The sequence below is a fragment of the Apium graveolens genome, chromosome 11, assembly GCF_009905375.1.
Source record: "Apium graveolens cultivar Ventura chromosome 11, ASM990537v1, whole genome shotgun sequence".
NCBI classification, from domain to species: domain Eukaryota; kingdom Viridiplantae; phylum Streptophyta; class Magnoliopsida; order Apiales; family Apiaceae; genus Apium; species Apium graveolens.
In genome coordinates this window covers 150,083,783-150,106,714 of record NC_133657.1, presented here as the reverse complement: position 1 = coordinate 150,106,714, position 22,932 = coordinate 150,083,783, and positions in this window count along the sequence as shown.

Sequence of the window (22,932 nt, the reverse complement as noted above, 5' to 3'; positions counted from 1 at the left end):
TATTGATTTTCTTCAGTGAGTTTTGAAACCCTTTCAAGCAATGATCTGTTCTCAGCAACTAGGGCTTCATCCTTCATGGGGTCATCCATTTCACTAAGAACTTCACTTAAAGCTTGCTTGAAAAATAAGCATTCTTTTCTTTCAACTTCTTAACCTGGACCTGCAAATTTAAAATAGACGAAGATATATTTGAATTATACTTAATATTCTATACCTCATCATTATCACTGGAGTTGTCCTCTAGTCCAGCAAAGCAAAGTTGAGCAACTTCATCGTCTGAATTGATCTCCACATCAGATTCATCTTCACTCCAGGTAATTAATGCCTTCTTTTTGTTCTTCAGCTTGTAACAGTCCTTTTTGAAGTGCCCTTTCTTTCCACACTCAAAGCAAGTATCTTTGCTTTGATTCATTTTATCCTCCTTGCTCAGATTAGATTTGAAGTCCTTCTTCATAAACTGCGATTTCACAGGACATTTGGAGGCATTCCGTTTGGCAAGAAATTTATGAAACTTCTTTGTTAGAAGAGCAATATCTTCATCAGAATCGTCAGGAGACTCATCTGCATCTGCATTAAGTGCAAGAGTTTTCTTACGAGGAGCTTCATCTTCTTCATCATATCTACGTAGCTGATTTTTGAATTCCTCCAATTCACTGAACAGTGTTAGAGTATCCATAGTCGAAAGCAGTGTTGAATCCTGCAGAATGGTAACCTTTGGAGCAAACTTCTTTGGCATTGCTCTGATGATTTTCCTATTTATCTCAGATTGAGGAATGATCCTTTCCAGAAGTGAGATGGAATTCATCAATGTCAGAAACCTCCCTTGAGCATCTCGCACGCTTTCATCTCTTTCCAACCTGAAACCTTCATAGTCACTCATTAGCATACTTAATTTTACTTCACGTACCTTAGACGTGCCTTCGTGGCTGACTTTGATCGTATCCCAAATCTGCTTGGCAGTAGTACATGCTGAAACTTTTCTTAATTCTGTAGCTACCATGCCATTGAGAAGTGAGTTCATAGCTTTAGCATTGGAATTCATTGTGTTCACTTCTTCGGGAGAGAGATCCTTGAGAGATTTTGGCTTTCCTTCTTTCATAGGAATTGTGAAACCATTTTCTACAGCATCCCATTCAAATGCATCACGCTGGAGAAAGATTTTCATTCGAAACTTCCAGTCATTGTAGTTTTCAGCACCATGAAGCAGTGGTGGATAATTGTTTGAATACCTATCTGGTTGAGCCATGGATCGCTAGCAAAATAAACACTAAAAAGAGAATTAAATGCACCTGCTCTGATACCAAATGAAATTTGATGGCTCGATAGATAAAATAATATTCTAACTGTCAAGGCAAATGGGACAGTCTCTTATGCAAATGGGACAGTCCCTTTACAAATGAGACAGGGTATGAGACAGTCTCAATTACACTGCAGAAAATAAATGACAGAAATAAAATGCAGAATGCTGAAAACTGAAAAGTAAAAAACACTAGAAGTTTTCACTTGGTTCGGCCCCTACACCTAGTCTATGGCCTACATCCAAGTCCCCATGCCAACTAGCATAGAGAATGTATTATATCAACTTTAATAAAAGAACTTACAATCTTTTCCTTGATTACAAATATAGCACCTGAAAGAAACCCTTTCCCAAGCTACCTTGCTACCTAGCCCACTGCTATTCCTTAGCCTTCTAGCTACTTTGCTATACTTTGAAATCAAGCTTGCCACAACCCGGCACAAAGTTGATATGAATACACAAGTACAAGAATAAACAAATTGATTACAACTCAAACTAGGTTTCTTGTTTTTCTGGATATGAATATCTCGGGTATGAAACAAGAAAATGATTTCAGATGATGAAGGATTCTCGAGAAAAAGTTCGCTACAAATCTGAAATGAAGAGTTGTATTTATAAGCAAAGTTCTAACAGATTTATTTTCAAACACAAGATAAGATTGAAAGATAAGTTTGTTTGAAAATATATTGAATGAATCTTTGAAACTAATCTGTTAGTACGTTTGAAAAAGATAAATCAAGTAAAGAGATAAGTCTTGAGAGATTTAAACTTGATTTATAAGATAAGGTGGTAAGTTTGTTTGAGATAAGGTTTATCCAGATAAACAAGATTTACACAAAACCCTAACAAACCTAATCCTGAGAAATAGCCACTGCTGGAAAATCTGAACAAACTGCAAAGCTTGAATCTCGTTTACTTGCATTCTGTTTATCTTCTGTTTATCTGCAATCATCATAAACCTGAGCATCTAACAACATTGTTGTCACACGGTATCGTACAAATGAAGTTAGGCAGCCACAAATTTTCTCTGAGGTTGACGGTTTTCCTTTTTAGAAAAAAAACCTTCTCTAAGGATTGATTGTTACCAGTTATACTAATGCCTTACTTTTTTTAATACATTCTAGCATAACTGCAGCACATCATTTATGCTATTATTTTTAGACATTCAGAAAAAGTTGATTTATAATACGTACCAGGCATGACTACCTATATAACAAATTGGAATATTTTGGTACTACTTACTCAAATCATTTTGTGTTTTAGCTATGTGTTCTATGGCATGACATATGCATTGCCATACATATGTTATGATAATTATAATGCATAAATGTGGAGACAGGGTACTCTATCTCTTATCACTCTCTATCTCTTATCTTTGGTTTAATTAGATAGTAATCATTTCTTAAATTCATCCATATATATCATGTGTTAGTTTTATATATCTTACTACTTATTTCAAGTTTAATATATTAATGAATAATATGCAGGCATTCGAATATCAAAGAGTAGATATATATGTAATTATTTAATGTTTTTATGTGCAGATTTTTATGTTGGCTCCTATTAAAATTTGATGCCACCATTTGTATTATTAAATAGAATAAGGGCTATCTTACAAGTTTAAGTTTATTTTAACTTTTGTAAAGTAATTAATAGTTCAAGTTTATTTAATTTTGTAAATTAAGTTTGTATTATATTTTTTGAAACTTATGAAATGAACATTTAACTTATTTTCGAGAAATGCATATCACCAAATAATTTTTATTAAATTTTAATTATGAAAATATTACCTCATGTAATATATGGTTGATAATATGGGCCCCGCCATAGTCTAATGATTGCCCAAAAGGTGTTGCAACACTGGTCAAGTCCTATTGCAACCCTTGTTGATGTTGAAGTATAATGTTTGTTTGAAAAATAAGAAACCGTTGCAATAAAGTGTGTCGGGCTTGCAATATAGTGCTTCCCAACGGCTAAAATTGCGACCCCGAAAAAGCATTACAATACCATTTTTGGCACCTATTGCAACATTTTTTTGGCCTTTAGCAACGCTTGTTGGGGTTGCAGTATGCAATCTATGGTGTAGTATTAGCTACATATAAATTTTACTCTTGTCTTTGCTTCAATCATATTCTGTTTCAACCATATTCTGTCATCAGCTTGATTCTCCATTATGATTACTATCTTCAGTTTTTGAAGGGCTCACATTTAACGTATTGGTCTGGTTCACAAATGACTAGCACATATATGAATACACTTACCTACTTTCAATTATTTATCTCATATCATTTCTTTAACACTAAAGTTCCTTTTACATTTTATTCTTCATTAAGGCTTGAATATTATAATGAACTTCTTTTCATGACTTGATGACAGACTTGGAGATTTAATTCCATGTTTTGATTGTTCATATTTTTCTAACCTTCTCTCCTCAAGATTCCTGTGTTTCGTAGTTAATATTATTTACATGTTTTATTTCATGTCAAGGTATATTTCTCAGTTACATATTACGTTACATTATGATTTACAGATGGTCATCATTTTTCAAATGATTTGTTGGATTATCAATCACTTTTTCATATTACAATAAGTAATTCAATGCACATACAAGTATTATCAATCTTTACATAATCAACTCTTGTAATTTTCTCACTAGCAGCTCTTCTTGTAATATCATAAATATTATTTCATTCATTGATAACTGGCAGTCATTCAACGACTAATTTTTCAGGCTAGGCATTTCTTTTCTTAATTGTTTCATCAATTTCCACCGCATAGCTAGTATCATGATCAACCATTTATTCTGACAGTTCGACGATTGAGAGAATAATGTAAATATCTTTTGGGAGTGAGAGGTTGCTTTGATAGCAGTAAAAAGGAGACTGAATGAGAGAGGAAAACCATTTGTTCAGGACTTGTAAGTGAGAATTAGAGTTTCACCTTAGTAGATGATGGAAAAAATGTGAGATTTGTGATCCAGGGGAGGCCCTGGTGCAAGAATAGAGAGACTAGGAGAAAAAACTATGTACTAGAAACATATATGACATACCTTAACACAATGAAGTTGATGAATATCTACACTATATATTTTCACTCATTCTGTTACCGTTCTTAGACTCAAAGAACTGATTCAAAACTTTCATGAAAACAATAAGGGGGAGAATAAGAAAGTTAGCTCTGAGGGTGTCTTTAACTAAGAGGGAGAACATTCATGGCCCACAGTCTCAACGACAAAGAAAAAATGAGACATGGTTTAAGTAAATTGTTCGAAATCAATCAATCTCAACCCAAGTGAAGCATTAAGTCAACATGTACAATTCAATGTTCCCATAAGGCACTAGGTGCACATGGTCTGAGCACAAAATTCAAGGTTCATGGTAGAAAAGCTCAAGTAGTAAATTTGGAAGAATCCATCAGGACAGATTGATCAGAACATAGCTAGGACTAGAGAAGTCATATCAAGAGGGAAAAGTTAAGCCTAAATCAGCTCTATCTCATTGAATATATCTCGTTGTAAAACCTCTTGACTTTTTTGTCAATTTTTATTTTTTTTGCTAAGAAGCTTTATTCAATTAAACTGTTATGTCTTAACTTCAATATATTTTGAGTGTGTATTTCTATAATCAAGGTTCTAATTCATGGTGGTTATTCTCTCAGTCATAAATTAAGAAGATTATTAGGAATTAGGACAAATTCATGATTATAAGCAAACCTCATAGAATAATTATGTTGATTAAATTTTATAGCCTTCAACGGCTAACCATCCTAAGGGATAGCCGGTAAAAGGGTAGCTTGTTAACTGATGAGGTTTCTATAACATTTTTTATCAGATTTCCATAGTATTTAGTGTAACACACTAGTCTCACATTAAAAATATTTAAGATTTTTCTTCTATATATCAGGCAAAGTATTACTACTATGTGTACCAACCCTGTGGTTGGCTTGTTATTTACCCATATCGACTGCATTTGGGCCAGTAGTATTCGACTTATTTTCGACACAAATCAGGACTTGAACCAGTTTTCAAAGAATGCTCCAGATTTGACCCAGGTTATCACTTATGGTATCAGAGCTAACTCATAAAAGTTTGATTCGTCAAGTTTCCAGAGGTACGGACATGAAAGAGATCTGGAGGCGGAGACACGAAGCCAGCTAATATAATCTCACAATTAATGGCTAGATAGGAACAATCCTTATTTATGAGCTATATGTTCGGATCTGAAAAGGACGCCATGAGTTTAAGTAGGGGAGTTTGAACACCTAATTCCTACATCGAGGAAATTTGGGACATTTATTCTGTATATAAGGAAAAATGTTACTACTCTATGCACAAAAAAATCATGATCATTTGGGGGCCTGTGGTGGGCTTATTCTTATCCAAGTTCGTTGCATATGGGCCCGTAGTCTTCCACTTATTTCAGACTCGGAAACGGGGCTTGATCCGGTTTCCAAAATATGCTCGGGATTTTATTCGGGTTGTCACAATTAGAGTTGTGGTTATTCATTCAAAAGTGATGTTGACTTGATACATAAACTAGAATAGTGTGGCTCATTATAAACATATGATGCCATGTAATTCTAACTAAGTGAAGTGAGTTATCAAGTGCTAAGTGAAGCTACAGATTAATGGCTTACAATATCAATCCATTAACGGTAATCAATCACTCTCAATGGCGAAGAAAATTCGAATAGCAATTGACAATGACTTGATAATGGTCAAATCCTAATTTTGACACAGTAAATGGGTTGATTAGAATCTCAACAAGGATTTTGACAAAGTACATGGGTTGATTAGAATCTCGGCAAGGAAAATGAGAGTTAAGACATAATTTGCATGTGACCTTATCTAGATTCTGAAGAAGAATAAATATTCTACTTCAATGCATGCCAAATTATAGGGATTTTCAAAGAGTTATATCACGAAAAAATTTAGCCTAATTTGTCGAGACTCACGAGAAAGAATGTAGAAGTAATTTTACTGGATCTAGAAGATTGTGCTATTTTGTCAAGAATGGATTGTAACTTCGTGAAATATAAACCAAGTAGTAGCAATAGTATCTTTTAGGAAATTATTTTTAGCGCGTTTATTTTAGAGAGAATTATCTTGACAGGAAAACTGAAAATTCAACCTGTAATTTACATAGATTATTTCTTCAATGATATATTTTCCTTCTTTATGTTCATAAGCAATAAGTTTTTATCCCAAAATAGTAAAAATATTTTATTTGTATTTAACCTCCCTTTTAAAAATTAACATAGTTAATTATTAAAGAATAACATCCCTTTTATACAAATAATTTCCCAAAAAAAACATAATGTTGGGTTTTTTTGGAGTATAAAAAATTAGTTGAGTATAAAAGCATTTGTTAATTTCACACAAAAATATTAGTAGGCGATAGAGTATCATGACTGCTACTACCATTACTTTGTTAAGCGTAGTATGTGGTACATTAGAATTCCGATCATCAATTTTAACCCCATTATAGAGTCAATTTGCACAAATAGGCTTCACTTCCTTCTTGAAATGAGCTCTCATCCAGGGGATATATGTATCTGATATTTCAAAAAATCTACTAAATAATTTTCAGATTAGCCTAATATTTCATAAATGAAACAAAATATTGGGAAGTTCTTATACTTGAATATGATATCGAATACTAATCTTTTACTGTCTTTTTGATATTCATTTAAGAGATTTTGTAATTTCTATAGTGACTTAATATCTATAGTGACTATGACTCGTAACAAAATGTTAGGCCGGCTGACACAAGTAATCTCTCCAAACATCTACAAAGTTGCTCAAACATGAAGATTGTACCTCCCAATATTATTCCAACCTCTACAATTATTTTTTCCATGAAGCCAACTTTAAGATCATAACCTTGGACCATAAATCCATAGAGTTCAACTATGTACAAGGTAGGAGGGTTTTCTCCATCTTGGACCAAAGTATATGTCCAAGAGATAATGATAACCTTACCTAATGGGAGAGAAATTAACAAAATGTGAGAATAAAGAGAGGGAAAAAAGACACAATGGAAACACCTATGGACAACACTTACTATTACTTTTATTAATAGTAGTATTAGGCACCTCAGATGACCAATGTGTGGGTTCCATACCCTATTTATAAAAATGTATTTCGATCTTAAAATACTTACATGAGATGTTGACTCCAAAAATTTTTGACCATGAAGTGAATGACTCGGAATTGCATGTGAAAAGTGTTCCATTACAAATATTCTAATTATTCATTGATCTTAATATAGATCCCATGGTTTGAACATCCATCCTTTAGGGAAAACATTTGAAATTGCTAGGGAGGCATCATCATTGTTAAATCCCCTTTTGACTGATACTATTTTTTGATGGTTTCTTTTGCTGAAGTAATCAGAATTAGATTTTGAAAAGTTTGACTGGCTGACTACTACCTCCTGGTTTTGCATTTTTGGGGTATCAATTTCTAATTTTGACATAGGTCTCTGAGGAACTAAAAGGGTTGGGTTTTGAAAACTGACTGGTTGTGTAGTTTGAAAGGGAGTATTTATAGGTTGGCTGGAAAAAGTGTTTTGTTGGGTAACTTTAGTTGATTTTTCTGAAGAGCTTTGGGAGGCTGTTGAGGGATTTTGGATGTTGAGGCCATGGGCTTTGATGGTTTGAAGGGCTAGAAATAATTTATTGTCTTCTTCATCTGCAATTACCTTATCGATCCAGGATGTGATCGATTTTTCTGAAGAAGTACTCGCTTTGCTTTGTTGAGTGACCGGGAGTTGTCCGAGAAAGGCTGGGATTTTTCCAACACATCTGCCTTTTCGAGGCATGAGATTATCTGTTTTGTAGAAACTCATGGGTCAGGAAATCAGGGACACAGTTCATATCTCCCTTAATGTGTTCACTATCAAAATAAAAAATGCTTAATAATGCTTGCCATCTGGCCAAATTTATTTTGATGCAATATTTTGGACATCTTTTTGTAAAACCTCTTTTGCAGATTTACAATCGACTCTAAGGAGAAATTTTTGATTTAATAAATCACTCTAAAATTTTGTAATACATAAAACAATTGAAAGTATTTCCTTTTTTATAGTAGAATAATTTTTTTGACAATCATTCCAATGTGCACATATAAACTGGACTATTTATTCTTTACCATTGACTACTTGTTTTAGTATACCGCCGTATCCTAAATCAGAAACATCTGTTTCAACTACTTTAGAAGCATTTGGATCAGCAAGGTGTAGACAAGGGATTTGTAGAAACTGAGCTTTGATTTTTCGAACAATTTCGATATGTTCAGATGACCAAGGGATGAGGTTAGTTTTAAGGCGGTCATGTAAGGGCTTCTTTGAAATTCACTAGGGGCGGTTTTGATTCCAAAAGGAAGGACATTCCATTCATACTTTCTGAATGGGACCGTAAAAGCGGTTTTATATCTATCTTTTGGGTGGATTTGAATCTGCCAAAATCCTGATATTAAATCAAATTTGGAGAATATTATCGAAGATCTTAATTTTTGTAAAAGGTTTTATTAGGTATAGGGTATCGTACCCATCTTAAGGCTTTATTTAGAGGCTTATAATTGATAGCCTTGGTGTCCCTCTCTCAATTTTAGCATTTTTATTTACATAGAAAGCTGCACAGGACCACGGGGATCTGGATTTTGATATGATTCCTTTGGATTCGAGATCAGTGATTTCATTTGGATAGGTCTCGCTTTTGTTAGTATTTCCTTCTCTTCAAAATCTTTTTCAAAAGGTAAATCAAGCATATGTTGTTTTCTATGCCAAAATGCATTTGGTAAGTCAGAACAGAGTTCCATTTCTATTTGTTTTAGTAATTTTAAAATTTTCTCTTTGATAAAGCGGTCTTGTAACTGTTTCTCAATCTTGTGAGAGGAAAGATCTTGTTTTAGATGGGATAATTGTATCTGTTTTCCTTGTATTAAGGCATTTGTCTCGTTAATATATATAGAATATGCCTTTATTGTATTGAGGTTCCTTGTTTTGGGTTTTTCAAGAAATGGGAAGGTAAGTTTCGTGTCATGGGTTTTGAAAGTAATACCTTCGTAGGTGACAGAATAGGGGGTTATTAAATTGAAGAAAGGTGTACCTAATATGACAAGATGATGTATGCCTTTAACTAGGAGAAAAGATGTCTTAATTTGGAAGGTTTTATTATTGATAGAGGCATCAACCTTACTAACTACATTAAGGTTTGAGTTATTAGCGGCGGTTAATTTTTCATTGGTATGTTGATGAAATCTTTTTGGTATTTTTTCTTCTTTAATGCAATTCAAATCTGCTCCTATATCGAATAAGGCAATGGTATCTAAGATAGAGTCATCTGAGAAGACAACTTTGACTTTTATGAGATATTTTCGGTAGGTAACTTGTCTTAAATCATATAAGAAATCTTCATATTATTCAGGAGTATTGTTTAAACTGCTTAGTTGTTTTTGTTCAGTATTTTACTCTTCTACTTCACGAACTAGAAGGACATATAAAGCTTTAGAATCTATCTTCTGTTGTTCTTTAAAGATTTTTAATTCTTCTTTGATTTCTTTGATTTTTTGTGTAGGTCTTGTATTATTGGAACGGATTTCTGGTTGGGTTTATGTTTTTTTAATATTATGGTCAAGTCATATGTAGTTTTTATTGATGGGAAAATAGAAGGTTTTTATTCTGGTTCAGATTCAATTGGTCGTTGGAGTAATTTTTCTAAGAGCTCTTTTCTTATTTGGGGATCAGTTATTTTTTCTATAATTTGGAGTGAATGTTCCTCATTTCTGGTGAGGACGTTGATTCGTCTATCTTCAGAGGAGGAATTGTGAGAGGAAGATGAGCTTGTTGGAATCTCATCTATTTGAAGAGGTTCATCATTTCCAGACATTTCAGATGTCTCAGATTCGGAAGATTCAAGGAGTAAAGCCGAGATTTTGTTGGATAGGCTTTCTTCTATGTTTAACTCTTGTATTTTCCTATTAAGTCTGCAGAATCTAGATATATCTCCCTTTTTTCCGCATTTGTAACAAGTTATATCTTTATTGGTTGGTTTAGTAAATTTATTTTCGTTGAAAGGTTTTTTGTTGTAGGAAGGTTTATTGTTATTATTAAAGGAAGGTTTATTATAGAACGGTTCTGTTGATTTTTTGTAGAAATGTTTAGATTTTGTGAAAGACCTTTAATAAGGTCTTTGATATGGGTTGCATTCGCCATCACATTTTGTTTTTGAATAGATTTTGTTGGGATTATAGTCAAACTGTTGACAGAAAGTACCTAATTCATGCTTTGTTCTTTTCATTTTCCATTTGAGATGTCTTTGAAGTTTTAAATCTTGACAAATCTTTGGGCCTTCTCATTGTGTTTGGTTTATAAGTTGGCCATATGTCAGGTTTTTGTAAGGTATTGGGCTTCCGTGTTTAGTTATTAAAGAAGTTCTAACTCTTTCACCGAGTAAGGTTGGAAGTCCGGCTAAGAATTTTTCCTTCCAATTTGCATAGTTCGAGTCTTCTCTAAGCATGACTCTGGTAAGGAAAGTAGTTTTATATCTTTGGAAATCACTGAGTTTTTTACATTTGAGATTATGTAAAAGCTCATCATTCTTATCTCTCAGGTGACAACGGTCACCAATGAAGTGGTGTGTTATGACTAGAATGAGTTGTGCTACTGCTCCTTGGATAGGGTTTCCTTGTTCATCTAAAATGGGTTTTCCCTCTTCATCTTCTCTAATGGAATTTAAGATTTCAATATGATTTTCGGGGGTAAGGTGATAGTCCCACCTACCTTTTAATTGGCCAGAGAACCCTGCTACGAGTAATTCAACTATAGCTTTGTCTAGGGTTCCTATTTGGGTTGTATAAGCATTGGCTGCCATGGTCATTTGTTGTAAATGATTTAAAATGTTATATTCAGACATTCTGTCTATATTCCATTCATAAACAGAGGATGCATTGAATTTAGACTGGGTAAAATTTCAGGTCTATTTTCAATTTCAATGTCTGGGGTTGTGAATTTTGGAATTATTTGTCGGAGGTCATGAACTTGGGGTATTTCATTTGTGAAAGCATCTTCATCTGAGTCATGATGTATGACATTCAGTTGTTTAGATAAAACACTGTCAACAGCTATTTGAGTTGTGGAAGAGGAGGCTTCAAGTCTGCTAAGATGGTCTTTGATGGCTTTAACGAATTCTGGTCTATTTGTTTGAATTCATTGTTGGCTTTGTCTATAAACTTGGTATGGGTTAAAGATGGGTTCTTGGTTATTAATACTTTTGGGGAAATCTATTATTTTTTGAATTTGGTCTTCTATTCGGTTTAGTTGACTTTCTATGCTATTTAGGTGGGTGTTTATGTAATTAACAGCAAGGATTGTATTCCTAGTATTTTTTAGTTTGTCATCATCTGGTCTCTTCATGGGGTGTGTCTCGATTTTTTCACTATGAACTGTTAGTGTGATATTTCTATATGAACTGTTTCTGTTTTTGGCTCATGCTTTGAGTGATGGGGTTTAAGTAATTTGTGAATGGGAAGAATAAGTTTTGGTGAGAAGAGTAAATTTCCAATCAATCAAAGAATAATATTTGGACTTTGTTTTGGTTGAGAAATTCATAATAAATTTCTTGAAGTTGTGTCTTTTGTTCTTTGAAGTTGGTAAAAAACTAATTTCTTTTTTCAATATTTTGGAGAGAGTAGAACTCTTCACGAAGAAAAGTTTTATTGATTTGAAATTCTATTTCAATCACATTTAGCTCACTTGGCATTCCTATATTATCAGTTATAGCAGAGAAGGTTGGGGATGTTGGTGATGAAGGGGAAACCCTGTTTTGGTTTGGTGGTAATTGACTTTGTTTATAGAAAGGGTGAGGTATATTGGAAGAATAATCCACACCACCCATAGAGGTATTGGGTATATCTGATGTAGAGTATCTTGGTCTTGAGGAAGTGTTAATGATAGAAGGGATTTGAGAAATCCTTCCTAAATTTAAGGTTCTTGAGGAAGCATCAGAATATCGAGAACTAATAAAAGGGGCTCGGGATGATCGATCAAAAGCAAAAGTGACTCTTCCATTATCATCTTGGTCAACTTGGTGTATTTATGTGTTTGGTTATAATCTTTCCGGTAATCTAGGGCGAGCTACTCCTTCTAAAACCCATTCAGTGGGAAGGGAGATGTCATGCCATTTTATGGATCGAGGAATGACTGTGTTATACCTTGAAGGTCAGTTTGAAGAAGGATGGTTTCTCCTTTGATGAAAGCATTTTTATGCCCATCATCACCAATGTACATTATTGCTTTGTAATGAATTCGAAAGATTAAAGCAACCGGAATTGATCCTTCTAACATTTTATAGTTGTGAGTTTTAACTTGGAGTGTCATGCTATGGATAACATTCCTGTCTTTAAGAGAAATGGATAAATTTGGATAGCAACTAAAAGAGATGGGTCCGTTACATAGACTTGATTCTATGGAACTTAACAGAGAGTCATTGAACTCAAGAAATCTAGCATCTCTTAAAATGACTAATATTGAGGTGCCTAATCCTTCTTTAGTTAAGGGCTTAATTCCTACATGGACTAAACCTATATGGATGTAATTGTATGATTTTGCTAGTTTTTCTAGGGAACTTTTGGTGAGAAGGTGAATTGTTTTGAATGATTTTGATAGGTGTATGTCCCTTTCTTCGGTTTTGATGGAAGAACTTGAACTATACCATTTTGTATCATAAACTTGGCTTTTTGGGTTTTGGTTGTCCCTTCCTTCGGTTTTGGTTCTAGTATATATGTATCTGATTATTCAAACAGTTTACTAAATAATTTTCAGAGCCTAATATTCCATAAATGAAACAAAATTTAGGGATGTTCTAATACTTGATTGATATACGATACCAAGCTTTTGTTGCCTTGTGGACCTTCACTCTTAATTTAAAAGATGTTGTAATATCCATAGTGACTTAATATTTATAGTGACTTGACTCGAAAGTAATATCTCCAAACTTCTACAAAACTTGCTCAAACATGAAGATTGTACCTCCCAATATTATTTCCAAACTCTATGATTATTTTTTTGGTCATCAAGCCAACTTTAAGATCATAAACTTGGACCCATAAATCCATGTAGTTCAAACTGTACCAGGTAGGCTGGGTCCATCTTGGACCAAATTATTTGTTGAAGAGATAATGATAACCTTACTTAATGATATATATATTAACAAAATGAGAGAATAAAAAGAGGAAAAAAAGACAATCAAAATAGGTCACACAGCGGCACTTACTATAACTTTTATTAGTAATAGTACTATTGGTTAATCTTAATATACTTATATGAGATTTTATAAACTATACTTCTTTAATAATCAATAAAATTGTGCCCTATTCAATTAAGATTTAAACATACAAATGAATCTTGATAATTTGTACCATATTTTTTATTTTACAAAAAGATTTAAACATGGAACTCTCTTAATGTGACAATTCAAAACATATTAAACTACACTCCAAATCAAATAAATTTGATTTGATTTTGAAATCTATCAAAGTCGATAATATTTTCTAATACCCTCAAATATTTAACAAATTATTGACAAATATTTAACAAATTATTGATAATGAATGTTTGAAATCTTAAGGTTTTAATACACTATTTTTGAAATTTAGGTCGAATATCTTTAGATTTGAATGAATTGGTTAAATTTATTTTTATTTTATTTTTAAAAATTCAAATGGAATACAATAAAATTTTAAGATATTATTTAAAATCCAGTTGATCCTCAAATTTTTAAAATATTAAACTAATATAATTACATAAAATTTTTAAAGATTGTACAAATTTATCGTGGATTACACCACTTTAATATAAAGTGAATACTCCAATTTTTCTATATCCAAGTAACTCTTACATATTTAATTTTTAATTAATTTATATTTATATTTATATTTTAATTTTATTTCATTTTAATTATAATTTATATTTTTTATTTTAATTTTATTTCTATTTGAGCACTATTCATATTTTAATTTATTTTATTTTATATTTTTTTTTGGTTATCATAGAGTTTAGATAAGTGATATTTTTTGTGTTACTAAGCTAACAATGACAATATTATGATTTGGTTACCTGTTTTGTATCATTTTTACCTAAATTAGTTATTTGTAATATTATTTGTGGTGTTTGTTAAAAGTCTTAAGAAAAAAAATTGAATAAAAATATCAATATAAAATGTTGCAATCCATGATCTTACAACAATGTTGTCTTTTTATACCTAAAACTTTTATTACTTATTCTCGAATTTTAATTTACAATATAGCGTGTGTTTTCATAATACTCAAATTAACGTGTTCTTATCACCAATTCTTGTCTCGAGTGATTAGTATATTTTTTAATATTTTTTTACAATATAGCGTGTGTTTTCGATTTAAAAGTTACAATATAGCGTGTGTTTTCATAATAGTCAAATTACGGTCAACATGGGTTCTTATCACCAAGTCTTGTCTCGAGTGATGATTATATTTTTTAAAAATTTTGTTCAACGATCCAACAGTACCGATGATACCTACTATTTTTTTAGATGTCTAATTCTTTTAAAAAAATTAGATTTTACATCGTGTGTTTTTATAATAGTCAAATTATACGGTCAACACGGGTTCGTATAACCAAGTCTCTGTAAAAATTAGATTTTACATCGTGTGGAGATCCTATTTTTTTAAAATTCTTGTTCAACGATCCGAGTGTAGGGATGATGTTACCTACTAATTTTAGAGATGTATAATTTTTTTAAAAATAAAATTAGATTTTATATCGTGTATTTTTATAAAAGTCAAATTACAACCAACACGGGTTCCTTTTACAAAGTCTTGTACCGGGTGGTGATTCTATTTTTTAAAATTATTGTTTGACGATGCAACCGTACAGGTGATGTTACCTACTAATTTAGAGATGTACAATTTTTTTTAAAAAAAATGGATTTTATATCGTGTGTTTTTTATAATAGTCAAATTACGGTCAACACGGGTTCATGTTGCCAAGTCTTCTCCCGGGTGGTGATTCTATTTTTTTAATTCTTTTTCGATGATCCAACGGTACGGATGATGTTACCTACTAATTTTAGAGATGTATAAATTGTTTTAAAAAATATTATATTTTATATCGTGTGTTTTTATATTAGTCAAATTACGGTCAACCCGGGTTCCTATTACCAAGTCTTGTACCGGGTGGTGATTCTATTTTTTAAAAATTCTTGTTCGACGATCACCATACGGATGTTGTTACCTATTAATTTTAGAGATGTACAATTTTTTTTAGAGACGTGTATTTTTTTAAAAAAATTCTGATTATATACAGTATTTCTTTTTAATAGTAAATTTTGATTATATACAGTGTGACTTTTTAATAGTAAACCGTGTAGATACGGTTGGTTTTATCATTATCATTTTATTTTGACATTATTTTACATTAGTTGTACAATTTTATTATAATATTGAAATATTTTAATATTTAATAAAAAATTGAAAAATTAATTAAAAGAAATTTAGACACAGATTTGCAGAGTTTCCGAAGCCAAAAATTTGGGCGGCTATTTCCCCCCCTTAACAAAAAATTGGGCGGACTATTTCCCCCAATTGAAATTTCACCAAACTTAAATTTCCCCCAAATATCACTTTCTCACCTGCTATCTCTCAAGATAAGCGGCCTTCAATTATTTCTTTCTCAATATCACACTTCCACCTTCACATCACGAGCCCTAGCCAATGCATCTCCGCATCGGTGCTTATCTGGCCGTCAGAGAAGACAGTGTCGTCAGTGCCATAGTCGGAGTTTAGATTCTAGGAGCAGTTTGTAGATTCGTGCTTGAGATCGATGGGGGATGACGAAATTACTTCGCTGAAGATGGAGGATGTGGTTATATTAAGACAAAAGCTCGATTCGCTCTATTAGCTTTTAATTTCTGAAAGCTTGTTGTTGTTAATACTAATTTTCTGTACTTGTATATTGTCTGTGTATGAGTTGTTGAACAAAGATCACGAATAGATCAAGTTTATGTGTGTATGTGTGTAGGAGAATAAAATATAATTTTATTTTATCATGAATTAATATATTATGATTTTAATGGTGGTTGATATGAATTGTGCAGGTGAGCTTCTCGCTTTGGTTGTTAGTTTTATGTTGGTGTATTCTTTAAGGGCCAAGGCTTTAGTGAATCAGGTTTTTTTTGTCTTTTATATTTTTCGTGCATTTAGTGGTTCGTTTTGTTTCGATTTTTTCCTAATTGAGACATTTATGCATACGGTTGAAAGAATTGTTCCCACGAAATTTATGAATGTTGGATTTCAAAATAATTATAATCACGAAGAACTATCATTTTAATATTATTTTTAAGGAATACATTAGGACTCTCTTGGAGTCTCTCTTAATGATTTTGTTTAGAAGCCACATTTGGTGAACTTTGTGTTGTGTGAACAATCTATCAAGCACCCTTACCCTCATAATATTCTAGTATAAGCTATTACTGTTTACAATTTTTCAAGTCTTATTGATGTAGGAAGACATGGCTTAATATTATATATTATTTTGTTTAAACCAAGTTCATAAGACATATTATAATTCTATTTTTATTTAAATAATTCTACTATAAATATTAATCTATTTATGAGAGTATTTTATTCAAAATATTGTTAAAATTACGGTGACTAGAACCACTACCAACCAAACTTTCATTGTTTCAATACAAATTTCAAAAACATATTAAGCTACACTATAAATACAAAAAGTTTAATTAGATTTTAAAATCTATTAAATTCAATAAGCTTTTTTAATACCATCAATTTTTTAACAAATTATTAATAAGCTTTTCATTTTAATTTTATTTATATTTGGGTACTGTTCTATATTAATATATATTAAAATTTTAATTTCATTAATTATATTTTTATAGCTTTCATTTTAAAAATATTTTTTTAGGGTATGAGAGAGTGTATAAAAGTGCTTGTCTTGATAATATTTTTTCTGTGAGTGGGATAACATATTAAGATTTATTTAACTCTTTTATATCATATCTACCAACAATATTTGTAATACAATTTGTGATGTTTGTTAAAATTCTTAGTAAACAAAATTGAGAAAAAATATTAATAAAAAATGTTATAATGCATGTTCTTACAACAATGTTGTATTTTTATAACTAAAACATTTACTACTTATTCTGAATTTGGAAGTTACAATTTAACTGAAACATAAAATAAATGGAATCACTAAGAAATCATTATCTAACTAGCTCTTGCAGTTGATGTGTTGTTGTCAAGCTCCTTGTCACCATGTTTCTAATAGTAATGCTTCTTAATACCTCTCACAGGGCATGTTGTGTGTTTTTAGGTGTGCCTGCAGGTTCTTCAATGTGCCCTACTTTCCTTCCGCCTAATTTGTTGGACAAGTTTTATCATACAATTCCAGCACCCTCATCATATGAAATGTTGAATATTGGTTCATAATCATTCCCAATATAGGCAGGAGAAAGGTAATGGCCACTGAAAAGGAGTACCATGTGGCTGAATCTTACTGTATCTTTATGTGTTGCTTCCAAGGAAAAACGATCAGCCATCTATGTTGATAGAGAGGTTGTTGTAGTCAATAACAAAATTCGAGTCACCAGTACTTCTCTAATAATTTGATGTATTATAAATAATCCTCTAATATATCATATTCATAATATGTATAAATACATACAAACACAAAAAATCAAGGATTAGAAAATAATAGATTAAAATGATATTATTTAGAAATTACTCTCCTTAGATCTAGAGTATGAAATCTTTGTATAAATCTATTTGTACCTTTTAGCACAAGAACCGGGAAATCCTTTTCTGATGCACTATGCCCATCATTATTATCCGAGCTAAAATGAGCGTCCATGAATTACTATCTATTTTGATTAGATGGGTTTTAGTTAACAGTCTGAACAAAATCATATAAAAGCTACAGGAAGCCAAGATATGTGTATATCCTAAATTTGTGTGTGACTTATAGATTTCTTCTTCATTATCTACAATAGCGGCGACAAGTTCTCCATCAACATGTTTTCCATCAACTTATATATGAACGATTGTAATGTAGGGTTAGGGTTAGAGCACAGATAAAATGTATGGACCCTTGAGACCATTGAGTGTGTCCGCAATCTTCTCTTAATGGGCCAGCCTCTGTCTAGAAACTTTTACGGATTACTATCAAGCCCAAATTAACCATGTTAATCTCCTCATCCTTTATACTATTACAATTTATTTTAAATAACTTTTTTCATATCATTTTTCTTTTCAAAAAATAAAGATTTACTACTAATAATTGAATCAAATCAAAAACTTTATTTAAAAGTTGAGAATTTTATAAATTATTTTTGCGCACAGTAAATTTTAAGAAATATATCGAATTTTATAATAATTGTTATCTTAAAAATATCAATAAAAAAATTTAAGCATTCACAAATGTTTAAAACTTGTTCTAAAATTATTAAATTGCAAAATAAGAACTCTAATATTTATTTTCATATGTACAAATGTTACGGACAAATGAATTTTTTATTTTATTCTATATAAAAATGAAAAGTGTTACAATTATAAGTTGTAAGATAATCATTTGGCCATTTATGCTCACATTGTGTTACAAATTTCTAAATATTTGTTTTTTAAAATTATACTTTTTTATAGATTTTTTATTATTTTTGTTACTGCTTTTCTTTCATTCTTTTCATAAGTTGAAATTACAAGCATTTTAATATTTAACCATTTTATGATAAGATAAATGTACAATTATGGATTTATCATATTAAAACATAACATATCTCAATATCAATTTTGTTTAAAGAAAACAATTTGGTGAGCAAATTAAATCGTGTGTTACTGTAAGAAAATATAAACTTATGACTTAGGAAATGGGTTGCATGTCATATATATATATATATATATTGATAAATCCATGTTAGTTGTAATATATAGCCAAGTCCACTCTACAAAATATGAAAAAAAAATTGAACTACTTTATATTTTAAAAATCTAAAGATTTTATGTAGTTTATAAAAAATAGCTGGCATAGTCTAAAAATTATTATAAATATTTAAAAAATAGCTAAAGAATCTCAAAACACAATTAAAAATTCTTGAGAGAATTATATAGTTTCCATTCTTTAAACTATTTTATAGTATATCTCATAATTATGATATTAGTGTAAAAAATATTACATGTTCTTTTTAATTTGATTATTTATGAAATTCTTAAATACTTAAATAATAATGAACCATTCTTTAAAAAATTGAACACCAACTAAAACTCTACACAAATTCACACTTTCTACAACTTCATCAATTATTAAATAAAAATTTAGCAACCATAATATGTTATTACAATGTAAAATCATGTATTATATATTTCTTTTATCTAGAAAAGCTAATGATACAAATAGAAGTTAAAATTTATGTAAATAAATAATCTTAATGGAAATATTTGTGTGCAGTTGACATAAAATCACTAGAATGACAACAATATTTCTGAATTTATTTCATTCAACCATTTAAGTGTAGACTTTTCATTTTTTATAGGTGGCTAAATAATTGCCTATTAGTAAAAATGCTTAAAAATGATGTTGTTGGATTGAGATGTTTGGACAAGGCTACACACATCTACAAGGACACATAAGTTATGATCCTCTTATTGTAGGCCACTGTGAGATTATAGATTGATGGTGAGAATGTTAAAAGGATTCTTAGATCTTAAGTTTATTGGGAGGGATGAATGTAGTTTAAACAACTCAAAATAATGAATAAAAACTGATTACTATAATCTCTCAAGGATGAAATTAAAGAAACAACTAAAATTTATTTTTCTTGCGTATCAAAAAACTATTAGTACATTAATATTGATATTCTTCTTGCATATCACAAAACTATTAGTACAACAATATTACTAGTTTGAGTGACATGACTTGTGACCACATTAGTGGTACAATTAATTTATTTACCATGGAAATAAAAAAAAATTGATGACACAGGGGATCAAAGCAGAACAATCAATTTATATATAATAAAAATAAAAAAGACGATGACATAGGGGATCAATTTACAATATAGACATGGTATTCTTCAGGAGTCTAAACAGGGTATTTGTGTTACTTGCACATGTTACAATGAACTCCACGTTGAATTTTCATTAAAAAAATAACCTATTGTAATTGAACAGGAAATAACGTATACATACATAGAAAGCATGGACACAATCCACCTATTTTTAAATTGTTGTAATCTAAAACTATAACATTGCCTGCAACATTATTAAGGTCAAGTAAAATATAAAATATTCAGTTACCTAATGGGTGACGAGCCATACCCATATATATATTTATAAGTAGTTGTCCATGTCCTCACAATACTTGGAATTACACCAAATATTATCAATTCAACATCCTGCATAAAATTGATGATTTAACAACTAAGACTCTTATTAGGAAAGATTAAAATAAAAATTTATGTATATAAAATAGCTAATTAACTCACTATATTTTCTAATAGTGAACGCGTTATCAGAGAACAGTTGTTAAAATAAATTTCAAGAATGGCAAACTTAATTAAGTAAAGATAAAAAATTATGATAAACGCTGCTAGGGATGGGAAGACTTGTAAACATCAATTATCATGAAATAACCTAAGGTCAGTATTATAAAATTTATGATGCTTACTCTGAGAATTAGCGGACACGATTATTGATGGAAACAACAACAATTCTACATCATCAATACGAGACTGCATCATTAAATAGCTTGCTAACATGTTTCTTAATAAATTAGAATATATTTTTTTCCATAAACAGAAAAAAAAACTTAAATAATTGGAGAAATAAACCATAAGTCTCATGAAATAAGTCTAAAATTACGTATCAACTCTAGATGGATAAAAAAACAAAGCAATGTCGTCTCTTCTAGGGCCTGCATCCTTGAAGATTCTTCGATACCATTCAGCAAGAGGAAGTAACGTGAAAACCAGTTTTGGGTTCATATTCTTCGAAAAGTCATAGTCATTACGAGATACTTTGGCGTATGGATCAACTGAAATTTCTGCAAACAACATCATGCCACACCGGTCAAACTCAATGATGCCATTACACAAAATAAGAAACACACTTAGCATTCATCCTCAATTACTTATGTTAGATAGAAAATAAGCATACGAGGACGTTAAAATATACAAATTTCTTTAGGTTCACCCATAACTCAACTTCAACAAGCACAAAACTACTTGCACCATAATTGTATATGTAAAAATGAACGATTGGTTTGGTTTGCATCTAGCCTTTGTTATCATCTCACAGACTCACGGCTCACGCGATTAAAACCACTTTATGATTTCAATACTTACTCATCGATGTACCTCTTGAATCATTATACCGTCTCTCAACATTTACCTGGAGCTCCTCAAAAAATATAATAAAAGTTTTACTAGTACACTAGTTCTAAGATTATTTACTTTTGAATATTTTTACACTATTACATTAAATGAAAAATAATGCTTTTAAACACTAGCTAACCACACAAAATGTAGCGCATAAATATCCACTATACTAGTGTTCACTTGCAAGAGACTCTTCTACGATGAACTTATTGTAAAGTTTTATTTATTTACTTGAATAAATTTCAAAAATATGCAAAAAAACATAAGAATAACTCTGCTAAATTAACAAGAAATTCAGTCTCTAAAATTCATAGCTAGTATTTTCCTTTCACTATACCATAAATGGCCTACAGCAACACCAAGAAAATGTTACAACAGGCCCAAAAAAGTGTTACCACAGCCAGAAAAAGGCCTAAGGTAACATAAAAATTAAGTTGCTTTTTTTCGAGTTACCTTTGGCCCCTAAGGTAACATTACTTTTGCCCTGCTGTAACATTCACTTTTATGTTACAATAGCTGTCAAAGGTAACATTAATCTATGTCTATAGTATCACAATATGTATGTTACCTTTGGACTCAGAATTTCAAAAAAAAATGGGGCCCACATGTAGGGCCCACTGGTGGGCCCCATTTTGGGGCCCTATTTGTTTGCAAAGGTAACATACATAATGTGATACTATAGACATAATTTAATGTTACCTTTGATGCATATTGTAACAGTAATGTTTTGTATTATACCAATTTCTTTGTAACATTTTTAGTACCTAATGTAACATATTTTTCAAAAAAAAAATTGACAGGAATGGTTTGTAAATTCAACATGCCATAAAATCTGTTTTTCATCCAAGTCAACCAAATAAACAATTTCAACCAAACTCCATATCAGTTTTCACAAACCCCCACCAAATACTGCGGTTTCACACAATTCACCAACTCCACATACTCCACATACTCCAAAGAACAATTACTTAGTCTAGGACGATAAATAAACATCCAAAAGCTAGTACGATAACACTTGTTACTAGTACGCAAAATAAGATATGTAAAAAGGTGCACATCTGAAATCTAAAGTCCAGAGCCTCCGGTAACTGGTGTGAGGTAATTGTCATTATCGCTGGTTGTGCTGAAATCTTGATGGTTGATTGTGATGCCTGGATTTGCGTCGGCTATTTTCTTAAGTAACCAGGCCATATTTTCTTCTTTTCCATTTTCAG